Source organism: Silene latifolia, chromosome 1, assembly GCF_048544455.1.
Source record: "Silene latifolia isolate original U9 population chromosome 1, ASM4854445v1, whole genome shotgun sequence".
NCBI classification, from domain to species: Eukaryota; Viridiplantae; Streptophyta; class Magnoliopsida; order Caryophyllales; family Caryophyllaceae; genus Silene; species Silene latifolia.
Window position 1 is genome coordinate 88,904,017 of NC_133526.1, and position 11,467 is coordinate 88,915,483.

The following is an 11,467-nucleotide window of genomic DNA, read 5'->3' on the forward strand; positions in this document are numbered from 1 at the left end:
AACCAACGGCCAAGACCCGGTTAACCTAGTTCCTAAGTTAGGTTCATTGGTTAGATCGAACGATTGCAAAACGGATTAGAGAACGAGTTAGAAAACAAGTTAGAAACAAGGTTGATTGATTGTCGCGCAAAAGTGTATTCTACACGGCCTAAAGGGTCTAATTAGGTCAAATTCGCTAATTAATTTAACTCATCGAGTGTCAATAAGAAGGTGCTAATCACGCACTCTTATACTAGCGAGAAATTAGGTGAAAGAGATAGATGCATTCAATTATTTACAGAAATCGTTAGTTGATTTTATAACTTACGTCGAAGCCACCTAAAGTGTCTAATTAGATTATTGAATTGATTTAAAGTCATCTAATTACGTCATAGGTTAACAATCAGAAGTTAAACTAACATGCAACGGGTCCTAAGGTCCATCGATTTGGCCGAAACAAAAGGGGGTCGAAAACGAAGATCGAAGTTAAATAACTTGTTTTATTTATGCCCTACCTTGAACACGAGGATATGTAAATGAGACGGGGGTGTACGACCGACAGAAGGAGCGGTTTCTTTTCCCATCTCAAGTCAACGCGGGTGTTCATGGTGGTACTTTAACTCATACTCGGACTAACTAGTTTCATAGTTAAATTAAAACAATCGATAACAAGCAGAAAAAAAACAAACAAAAGGACAATAAAAAAAAGGCATAAAAAACGAAATAAAAAAGAGAAGAGAAGGGGATTTGATGCACCCTCAACCTACATGTATCGTTGACACCGTCTTGGGTCGTAATCGATGGTAGATTTTATCTCGAGAGGCCGTCGTCGACGAAGTAACAAAGCAACACGCGTTTTGGAAAGTTTCTGGACAGCAGTTTTAAAACAGTGATATCTCCCTCGTTTCACGACGAAAATTCGATCCGAAAGATGTTTTGGAAACTAGAAAGAGAGGAGAACAAAGATCTTAAAGCAACCCCTGCTCGTTTTGGGTTATTGGGCACGAAAAACGAGCACAAACAGAACTGGACAGACAAGAGTAAACCGCGAAAACAGAGTGTTATTTCACTCTGTTTTTCGAGGGATCTCGTGTACTCTCGAGGGCAATTTGGCTCGTAATTCTTTGTCTAATGTGTAGATGGATATTATGTGGTTAATTAGGAACAAGAAACTCGAATTTTTATGGTGATTTGACGGAGGAACGAAAGGGTTTTCGAAGGAGACACACAAACAGTTTCAGTTTGTGTGTCGGTTTTGTTTAGGGGTTTTGGAGGATGTTTAGGGTTTGTTTCTGAGGTTTAAAGCTTCTATGTGATGGTTGGATGTATGGAGAACTTAGAGGAATGAATGTATGGTGAAGGGGTGGTATTTATAAGGGTTTAAAATAGGGTAAAAGGGAGGAGGAGGCAGTCGGGCTCAATCCCGTATGGCTGCTGTCCATCGGTTTTTGTGAGGGTTTGAGGGGGGTTTTCTTGGTGATTAAGCTAGGATAATATGGGTAGGATACTAGGGTATGGGTTAGGGTTAATGGGTACGGGTCTTGGTAGTGTTTGGAGCGGGTTTGGGCTCGCGAATTGAGCTGCCAAAACAGGGGGCTGCATTGGTTGTTGCGGGCTGTTTGGGGTTGTTTGGGGATGGAATTTGGGCCGTGGTATGGGGGGTTCGAACAAGGGTGGACGGGTATTGGTCTAGGTGGGTTAGTGTACTCGAGATTCGTGCCAATTCGTAAAAGAAACGGGCTCAAAAATCGAGCTAAAATCGAGCTCAAAAACAAGTGTTCAAAACGAGTTTTCTTCGCTTTTAAAATCGATTTTTCAAATCAATTAATCCATTAAAATAAATGACTTTTCAAATCAAATATATTCATAAAATGATTTTTCAAATCAAATATTTATTTTATTTTCAATAAAAATAAACTTAAGAAAAAAAATTCAAAATAAAGCTTTAATTTAAATATCATTTAAACTAAATAAAAAAGAATTCACTTAAAAAACACATTAATTTTAAATATCATTTAAAATAACAAAATGAACTTACTAAAAACATTAATTTAAATATCATTTAAATTAATAAATTACTTCATCGACGACGCCCATTCTACCTCATAAAACGAGCTCCAAATAATGACAATGACAACTAAAGAATACATGTGTCCTATCATCATCGGGTGTTTGTCGGGTTCTCTATAAATTCCAATATCGACGGATACGGGTATCTACAGAGCCCCCACTTTGACTGAGGCTTGGACAAGGCGAAAGTCAAAGTATACCCCAGTCCCTTTCGACCGAGGATTCTTCGGTCGTTTATAGTCCATTAGACTTGCGTATATAAGCTCGCTTGACCATAAGAAGAGATCATACCCGAAACTTCGTTGAGGTTGACTCTTGCTTCACATTGCGTCGAAATATCATCGTTGGTCATCGACCCATAAATTGCATAAATGGTGGGTTGAGCCTTATCCTTAGGCGCCTACGTATCCGTTTCGACGGAATCAAACCCGCGTCGTAGTTCGGCAACTGCTGACATATGCCCAAAGTTTATCATCTGCTGGCCTTTGTCCAAAATTCATCATCTGCTGACATTTGCCCAAAACTTATCATCTGCTGGCGCTTGTCTGAATGGGACGGGACTTTCCGAGGAGGTTGCCGCCGCTTTCATCATTTGCTTTCAGCTACGGAATTCTTCCATTTCATACTCTTGTATTGAATTGAATTCTTGGTGGACATCATCCTTTACATCTTGATAATGGTCTCTGAAGCCAACGGCTTCAGAGCCCCCAGTTTGCAATGGCTCTAAAGTCGAAGACTTTAGAGCCCCCAGTTGAAGCATATCCTGCTACATTTGAAAAACGCACTTGCAATAATCATCACATAGGCACATTTGGATCATCGATCTTGAAATTGGATTATTTGAAATACTGGGTTATCGACCCGAAAATTGAATTTGAAAATTTTTGAATGATTGGGCCATCGACCTGAAAATTGAATTTGGAATATTGAAAGATTGGGCCATCGACCCGAAGTTTAAATTTGACATCACGTGGTATGTTGGGCCATCGACCCGAAAATTGAATTTGAAAATTTTGAATGATTGGGCCATCGACCCGAAAATTGAATTTGAAAATTTTGAATGATTGGGTCATCGACCCGAATTTCGAATTTGTCATCATTTAGAATATTGGGCCATCGGCCCTTCAAAAATTGAATTTTGAATTTTTGAATTTCGAAGGATTGGATCATCGACCCACAAGGATTCCACTACTTGGATCATCCATCCACAATTTGCAAAAAGTTTTTGGAATTTTGAAATTTTGAAATTTTTTGAAATCGAACCTCGATGGGTGAGCATAAAATACGATTCAGACATTCTGTATGACCCGTAAAAAAACGTGGGCGTAGCCCGCTACCGTAAAACAAAAAAGGAAAATAAAACCGTAAGTGTGCACGGGTTTTAATTCAATTATTGACTTGTTGAGGGTAGAAATGTAAATTGGCCATTCTGGCGTCAAAAGATGGCAAATGGGAATCCCAAGGTCGTCGACTTGGGATGTAGATATCGTGTGTCACGGGCGTGCTCGCGAGGGCACATGGGAATCAAGATCACTTGGCATTGACAGGGTGGATTAAACTCACGGAGCAACAACGTTGGCTTCACCCAGACACTAAACACAGACTGATTTTATGAGAACACTTAGACATCACACATGACTTTTGTCGGGAACATTCTGTCACTCTTCTCCTCGCCTCCTTTCTTTTCAGCGAGTATTCATCATTTCTTGCCACCGCCTTCTTTCTTTTCAGCGGGCTTTTACTATTTTTCTTCCACGCCTTCTTTCTTTTCAGCGGGTTTTTCATATTTTCTGTTCCCAACACAAACCCACATCTATCTGACTCAGCATCTTTGCCTAAACCGTTAGATAAAGCTCATTCTGAGACTTGATACTATTCATCTGAATCTATATCCTTATCCTAGCCTACATCGAGTGCTAAGACTGACTCAAACAAAGGTGGCTTCATTTAGACTTGGTTAAGACCCATAAGAAACCGACAAGATGACAACTTGGTTGATGAGTGGATTGAATCCCTTATTCTGAAGGATTGCCTACGTATTCGCGTGGAGCGAAATCAAATCCGACGTAGTTCGATCATGGTGCATAAACATGGCATTTTGATTGTGTGTACACACTCGAAGGTTTCACCTAAGGTATCATGTCATATCCCATTCTAGCCTGTAAGGTACCGTTAAATCCCGTGTCTGGGGTTAGGTGTAAAAGGCTTGGATCTTTTGGGATGTGGAGCTTGGTAATAACAAGTTGGAATGGTTAACCATCATTCTGTAGGTTTGTTTTGTGGTGCTAAGGCCAAGGGCTATGGCCGCTGATGTGGTTGGAATGGGTGTCTCGGGTTTGATGAACCACGAGTGCAAATGGGTTGAAAAATGATGTGGGTTCAAATTTCCATGTCTGGACCCTAAAGGCTGGGTGTAACAACACAAACGGAATGATTCTCAAAATTCCTGACTATCCCCTCGTAACCGTCTCAGGAAGGACTTAGAGGGTAAAGAGGTCACTACTTACGCTTTTTGGCTTTGCCCATTGAACCTCAACTATGGGTACTCGACTTGAATTCTGGCTTCCGTAACTTCGACATTCAACCAAAAAGCATTCCGCAATAACTTCAACATCTTTTTTCCTTTTTCTTTTTCTTTCATCTTTTTTCATTTTTTTTTGCTCTTTTTTTTTCGTCCTTTTTTTTTTCTCATCTTTCATTCTTTTTCATCTTTTTTTTTCTTCTCTTCTTGAAAATGGTCTTCTAATCATTCCCTTAGTCACAAACGGATACACCTTGAAAACTGGGCTTCGCCAACTAATTTCGGTAAGAACTAACAATTCCTTGTTAGAACGGGTTGATATCTTCTCTCTTCGAGAGGGGATGATTTTGTTAGGGAAGAGGCTTGCCTTCCATCATCGATAAAGGAAACAAGGAGCTAGTCCGGGTTTGTCATAGAATCACCTAAAAGCTTGTCACAAACATTGGTTCAGATGGAGGTTTTCTACCACCAGACGTGGAATAGGTAAAGGAATCAAACACGGAATCCTATTGTACCTTACGTTTTGAAACGGGACATATTTCTACCCCAGGGATGCCTTTGAGCGTGTTGTGCATTTTATCATGTTTCGGAATGATTGAGGATTGGAAACAAGACATATTTGGAAATGAAACTGCAACTTTTTTATTGGAATGAGAAGTGCTTAACATACTCGAAGAAACGATTCCTAGGACACATCCTAGGTCATCGCGGAACAAACGACTCAAATTCAAAAAAAGAAAGTCCTAGACTCGACTCGACTAAGATAAGAAAACAGATCCCGACTCATAATTTTCAAATCTAGTTTTGAGCTTTCCCTTGTTCAGTTGTCAACTTAGATGCTCGGCTCTTGTCCTTGATCCCTGTGATGTTTTGCCTCCATCCCGAGGTAGTCCTCTGAGGATCTACGCCAGTGATGAAGGTTGGTGAATCGAATTGTCTTTTATTAACTTCGTTAATAAAAGGAGTACATTCTAGAGCGAGACTTCCGATTTGAATTTCATTCTTCGGGTTTGGCAAGAATTCAAAGCAATCCACAAATATTTTCCCGATAAACACCCCTTTCAAGTGACATGGGTGGATAAGATGGGAATAATCGATATTGTCTTCGACAGAAACAAAGTTGGTGTGATCGCCAAATGGATTGGTGATGTTATTAGGTTTAACAGCTGGGATCGGGAGCGTTCCGTTCTCAATCATGTCTTGGATTTCGTGCTTCAGTCGATAGCACCTTTCAGTATCATGGCCTTTCCCTTGATGAAATGCACAGTAGGCGTTTGGTTTATACCATTTACCTTGTTGATCAGCAGGAGGGTCCGGAGTTGGACCAATAGGCTTCAACTTTCCTTGGGCTATGAGCCTTTGGAGAGCGTATGTATAAGTGCATCCGATATCGGTGAATGCCCTAGGTGTTTGGCGCTGCGACTTCTTCGATTGCCCTTCTAAGAGATTGATGGCTTCATCAATATGGGTCGTTGCTGGGGCCTTGGCCTTAGACGATGAGGCCCCTTGGTACCCTTTCGGCTTTTCAGCCTCTGCCCTTATGACATCATCTTCTACCTTTATCCCGATTCTTATCAATTCTTTGAAAGAGCCAAAATTCTGGTATTTTAGAGCATTCCTAAATGTGTCGTAGATTCTTTACGAACTTATCTACCATTTCAACTTCATCGGGCTTCTTAGCTAGTTTTACGCTTTCAAATGCGCCATCTTGCGAGGAATTCAGTAAAGCCCTCTTTCTCGTTTTGTGTCATAACCTCCAAAGTTCTTATGTTGGTTTGAATCTCAACATTGTCAGCATAGTGCTTACAAAACTCCACCGTAATATCTTCGAAAGTGGGGAAGTTCTTGAGGTCCAGATTATAGAACCACGCCTTTGGGTGTTCACCCGAGAGATTGGGCGAAAATTTCGAGAGAGCATATCAAGGTACTCCCTTCAGTGCTAAGTACCCTTTATAGGCCTTAACATGGTGGATCGGATCTTGATGCCCTTGAACTTTGGGATGTCGGTGAGTACCATGTTCGTGGGCAACTTATCTGAATCGGGCATAGGCCCTAGCATTCTCATAGTGAATGTTCTTCCCCTAGGAGAGCTTCAAACGGTCTTCGATGAACTTGAACCGTTTTTCCGGATCGATCGGTGGTGAAGGGGAATCTTCACCCAGCTTGGATTCGATTGCATCCATTCGGGTCATCATGAGGTTCACGGCCTCGGTAAGCTTGTTAACAAAGATCTTCCATTACTTGACGTCGGGTTTTGGCGGCCTTTCTACAAGAAAACCCCGTACTGAGTCAATATTCAAAGTAAGAGCCCCTGCACACTTAAGGACTCGACCCCAACTTGACTCAAACAAAGACTCGACTTGAGATTGATTAAACAAGGGTTCGACTCACGGTTTGATTTAGACATCGGTTCATTTTAGACTCGACAAAACGACATGACTCAAACTGTCATAACTCGATTCTAAACTGGACTTGGTGTGACTAAACCCGTGATTGGACTAACATAGCCCATAGGTTCGGGTGAAACGCCCTAAATGGCCTAGCTTGGGCGTTTCTGTGGACTATCCTAGACCAAATGGTCGACCAACATGACTCAAGGCCCAAGAGGTGAGCTTGGGTGACCCAACAAGGTCGTGTTCTAGACTCTTAGAATGAAACACACCCGGCCTAACACGGCCATGACCCGGACACGACTCGACGCATTTCATGCTTGGTTGAGGTTCGAGAAACATTTTGGATTGATTTTGAAAAACGAATGATCGATTTGAAAAATGAGATTTGAAATGGGCGCATGCCTACTATAAAAGCTTGTTTTGGGCCGAAAATTCTAGTCCTATTTGGGCAGCATTCCGCGTTTTTAAAACCATGCTATTTTGAAAGTAAGTTGTTCAAAAGTTCGGTTTTGAAAAGGACATGGGAAATTTCGAAAAAAGGACTTGAGAAAACAAATTGCACATTGTCATTCTCATGTTATAAGGATGTATGCTCCTAGACATCTCTAAGTCTCGGCAAGTCTTCTATAAGAAGGTCTATGCCCTCCATCCTTTTGCGGTCTTATAGAGCAAGGTGTCTTAAGGTAAAGTACCTAGAAGATCGTCCCCATTCCCAAGAACCACGCGAGGCGAAGTGGAAGCGAGCAATGTGCAGCTTCCTGGCATAGTGGGACGTCGCCCCCCACGCATCACGAAGAAACGCTGGGACGGCCCGGGCAAGTCCTTAAGGGTTTATGCATGAATCGTAGCACTATGAGTAATGTTTTACTTTCCAACACTTCCTTTTCAAGTTTCACCTCGGAGGAAAAGACCCTAGAAACACAGTGTAACTAGTCCTCTTTTCCCCAAATGAGTCGCCAAATCAGGACAAGGCCCTCGGGAACTGCGTCCGAGGGATCCACACCTGACATAATCGACTCGAGGTTCTTTCGAATCGAATTAAGACAAATTAGAGTCGCCACCAAGTTTTTTGGGAACTTGGAACCGTTCAAGTCAACTTTACACCTTTCATCGAAAGGCATAAAGCCAATCGACTACGAGTGATTAAAGATAAAGACTTGTACCCTATATCACTCGAATTGAATGACTCTCGTAATCCAATGGTATTTAGACGGATCCACAAACCATAGATCTTGAGTAAGGGGTGAGGGTACGTGTTGGGAAGCCCATAAGGACACCCAACCCCGCCCGTCGATAACGGCCTCTACTAAGTCAAGTGTCGGATTTCAAACAAGGTCATAGCTACTGCGATGTATGTAATGCAAACGTTGTTTTAACCCTATCATGTGACAACAATTTCTATGTCGTTTTAGATGCAACTAAACTAACTTTGTCAAAGTTGTAATTTAGCATGTGGGTTGATTGATCTAACAACATGTAAAGCAAACAAACAAGGCTTAGGGGGAATGGGGGAGCCGTTGGGATCTACCTATTACAAACCAGGCATTTCATGCCGACACAACAACAAATTAAAGATACAACTCGATCTAAATACAATTGCTACATACGGAATCATAAACGACACAAAACACGGCCACTTGGCCTAGAAAACCGTGCACATGAGGGGTGGCCCACGGCTCACATGACCCACGGTCCTTGGGTCACTCCTCGTAATGCGTGCTCGCGCTTAATCTTATCGAATTAGACATAAGGCTACGCACCAAAGCATGCATTAGCATAAACCGGGCCATGTTGCCTTAGACAACATGCGGTTTACTACGCTTCTACAAACATTGGGGAAAAACCGTCTAACCAAACAAGACTAAGGTTTTTAGAAATCATTTGACTCGATAAAAGGAAACAAACTTGAAAGATTACAACTCGATAAACCAACGATAAATTACAAACAATGAAACAACAAAGAACAAATGATAAACAAGGAAAAGGAAACAAAACGAGAAAGACAGGACACGACCCAAACCAACGGCCCAAACCAACGGCCAAGACCCGGTTAACCTAGTTCCTAAGTTAGGTTCATTGGTTAGATCGAACGATTGCAAAACGGATTAGAGAACGAGTTAGAAAACAAGTTAGAAACAAGGTTGATTGATTGTCGCGCAAAAGTGTATTCTACACGGCCTAAAGGGTCTAATTAGGTCAAATTCGCTAATTAATTTAACTCATCGAGTGTCAATAAGAAGGTGCTAATCACGCACTCTTATACTAGCGAGAAATTAGGTGAAAGAGATAGATGCATTCAATTATTTACAGAAATCGTTAGTTGATTTTATAACTTACGTCGAAGCCACCTAAAGTGTCTAATTAGATTATTGAATTGATTTAAAGTCATCTAATTACGTCATAGGTTAACAATCAGAAGTTAAACTAACATGCAACGGGTCCTAAGGTCCATCGATTTGGCCGAAACAAAAGGGGGTCGAAAACGAAGATCGAAGTTAAATAACTTGTTTTATTTATGCCCTACCTTGAACACGAGGATATGTAAATGAGACGGGGGTGTACGACCGACAGAAGGAGCGGTTTCTTTTCCCATCTCAAGTCAACGCGGGTGTTCATGGTGGTACTTTAACTCATACTCGGACTAACTAGTTTCATAGTTAAATTAAAACAATCGATAACAAGCGAGAAAAAAACAAACAAAAGGACAATAAAAAAAGGCATAAAAAACGAAATAAAAAAGAGAAGAGAAGGGGATTTGATGCACCCTCAACCTACATGTATCGTTGACACCGTCTTGGGTCGTAATCGATGGTAGATTTTATCTCGAGAGGCCGTCGTCGACGAAGTAACAAAGCAACACGCGTTTTGGAAAGTTTCTGGACAGCAGTTTTAAAACAGTGATATCTCCCTCGTTTCACGACGAAAATTCGATCCGAAAGATGTTTTGGAAACTAGAAAGAGAGGAGAACAAAGATCTTAAAGCAACCCCTGCTCGTTTTGGGTTATTGGGCACGAAAAACGAGCACAAACAGAACTGGACAGACAAGAGTAAACCGCGAAAACAGAGTGTTATTTCACTCTGTTTTTCGAGGGATCTCGTGTACTCTCGAGGGCAATTTGGCTCGTAATTCTTTGTCTAATGTGTAGATGGATATTATGTGGTTAATTAGGAACAAGAAACTCGAATTTTTATGGTGATTTGATGGAGGAACGAAAGGGTTTTCGAAGGAGACACACAAACAGTTTCAGTTTGTGTGTCGGTTTTGTTTAGGGTTTTTGGAGGATGTTTAGGGTTTGTTTCTGAGGTTTAAAGCTTCTATGTGATGGTTGGATGTATGGAGAACTTAGATGAATGAATGTATGGTGAAGGGGTGGTATTTATAAGGGTTTAAAATAGGGTAAAAGGGAGGAGGAGGCAGTCGGGCTCAATCCCGTATGGCTGCTGTCCATCGGTTTTTGTGAGGGTTTGAGGGGGGTTTTCTTGGTGATTAAGCTAGGATAATATGGGTAGGATACTAGGGTATGGGTTAGGGTTAATGGGTACGGGTCTTGGTAGTGTTTGGAGCGGGTTTGGGCTCGCGAATTGAGCTGCCAAAACAGGGGGCTGCATTGGTTGTTGCGGGCTGTTTGGGGTTGTTTGGGGATGGAATTTGGGCCGTGGTATGGGGGGTTCGAACAAGGGTGGACGGGTATTGGTCTAGGTGGGTTAGTGTACTCGAGATTCGTGCCAATTCGTAAAAGAAACGGGCTCAAAAATCGAGCTAAAATCGAGCTCAAAAACAAGTGTTCAAAACGAGTTTTCTTCGCTTTTAAAATCGATTTTTCAAATCAATTAATCCATTAAAATAAATGACTTTTCAAATCAAATATATTCATAAAATGATTTTTCAAATCAAATATTTATTTTATTTTCAATAAAAATAAACTTAAGAAAAAAAATTCAAAATAAAGCTTTAATTTAAATATCATTTAAACTAAATAAAAAAGAATTCACTTAAAAAACACATTAATTTTAAATATCATTTAAAATAACAAAATGAACTTACTAAAAACATTAATTTAAATATCATTTAAATTAATAAATTACTTCATCGACGACGCCCATTCTACCTCATAAAACGAGCTCCAAATAATGACAATGACAACTAAAGAATACATGTGTCCTATCATCATCGGGTGTTTGTCGGGTTCTCTATAAATTCCAATATCGACGGATACGGGTATCTACACAAGCCAACCGTTATTGATAAACGTGGACCAACTGATAATGATACAAAAGTATACCCTTTGATCCTTTTAGAGATTTATAAGTCCTTGCACTAACTGTAAAGGACACCAGCCCCAACAAGCTCCCACTTGTCCGTACAAGTGTATGTGCAATGACGTTATCCGCACTAACTGGAGGACACCACCTCCAACAAACTCCCACTTGTCCGTACAAGTGTATGTGCGATAACCGATTCTCATATTCATTTAAAATTTCTCCCACTCAATGTAAAACAAT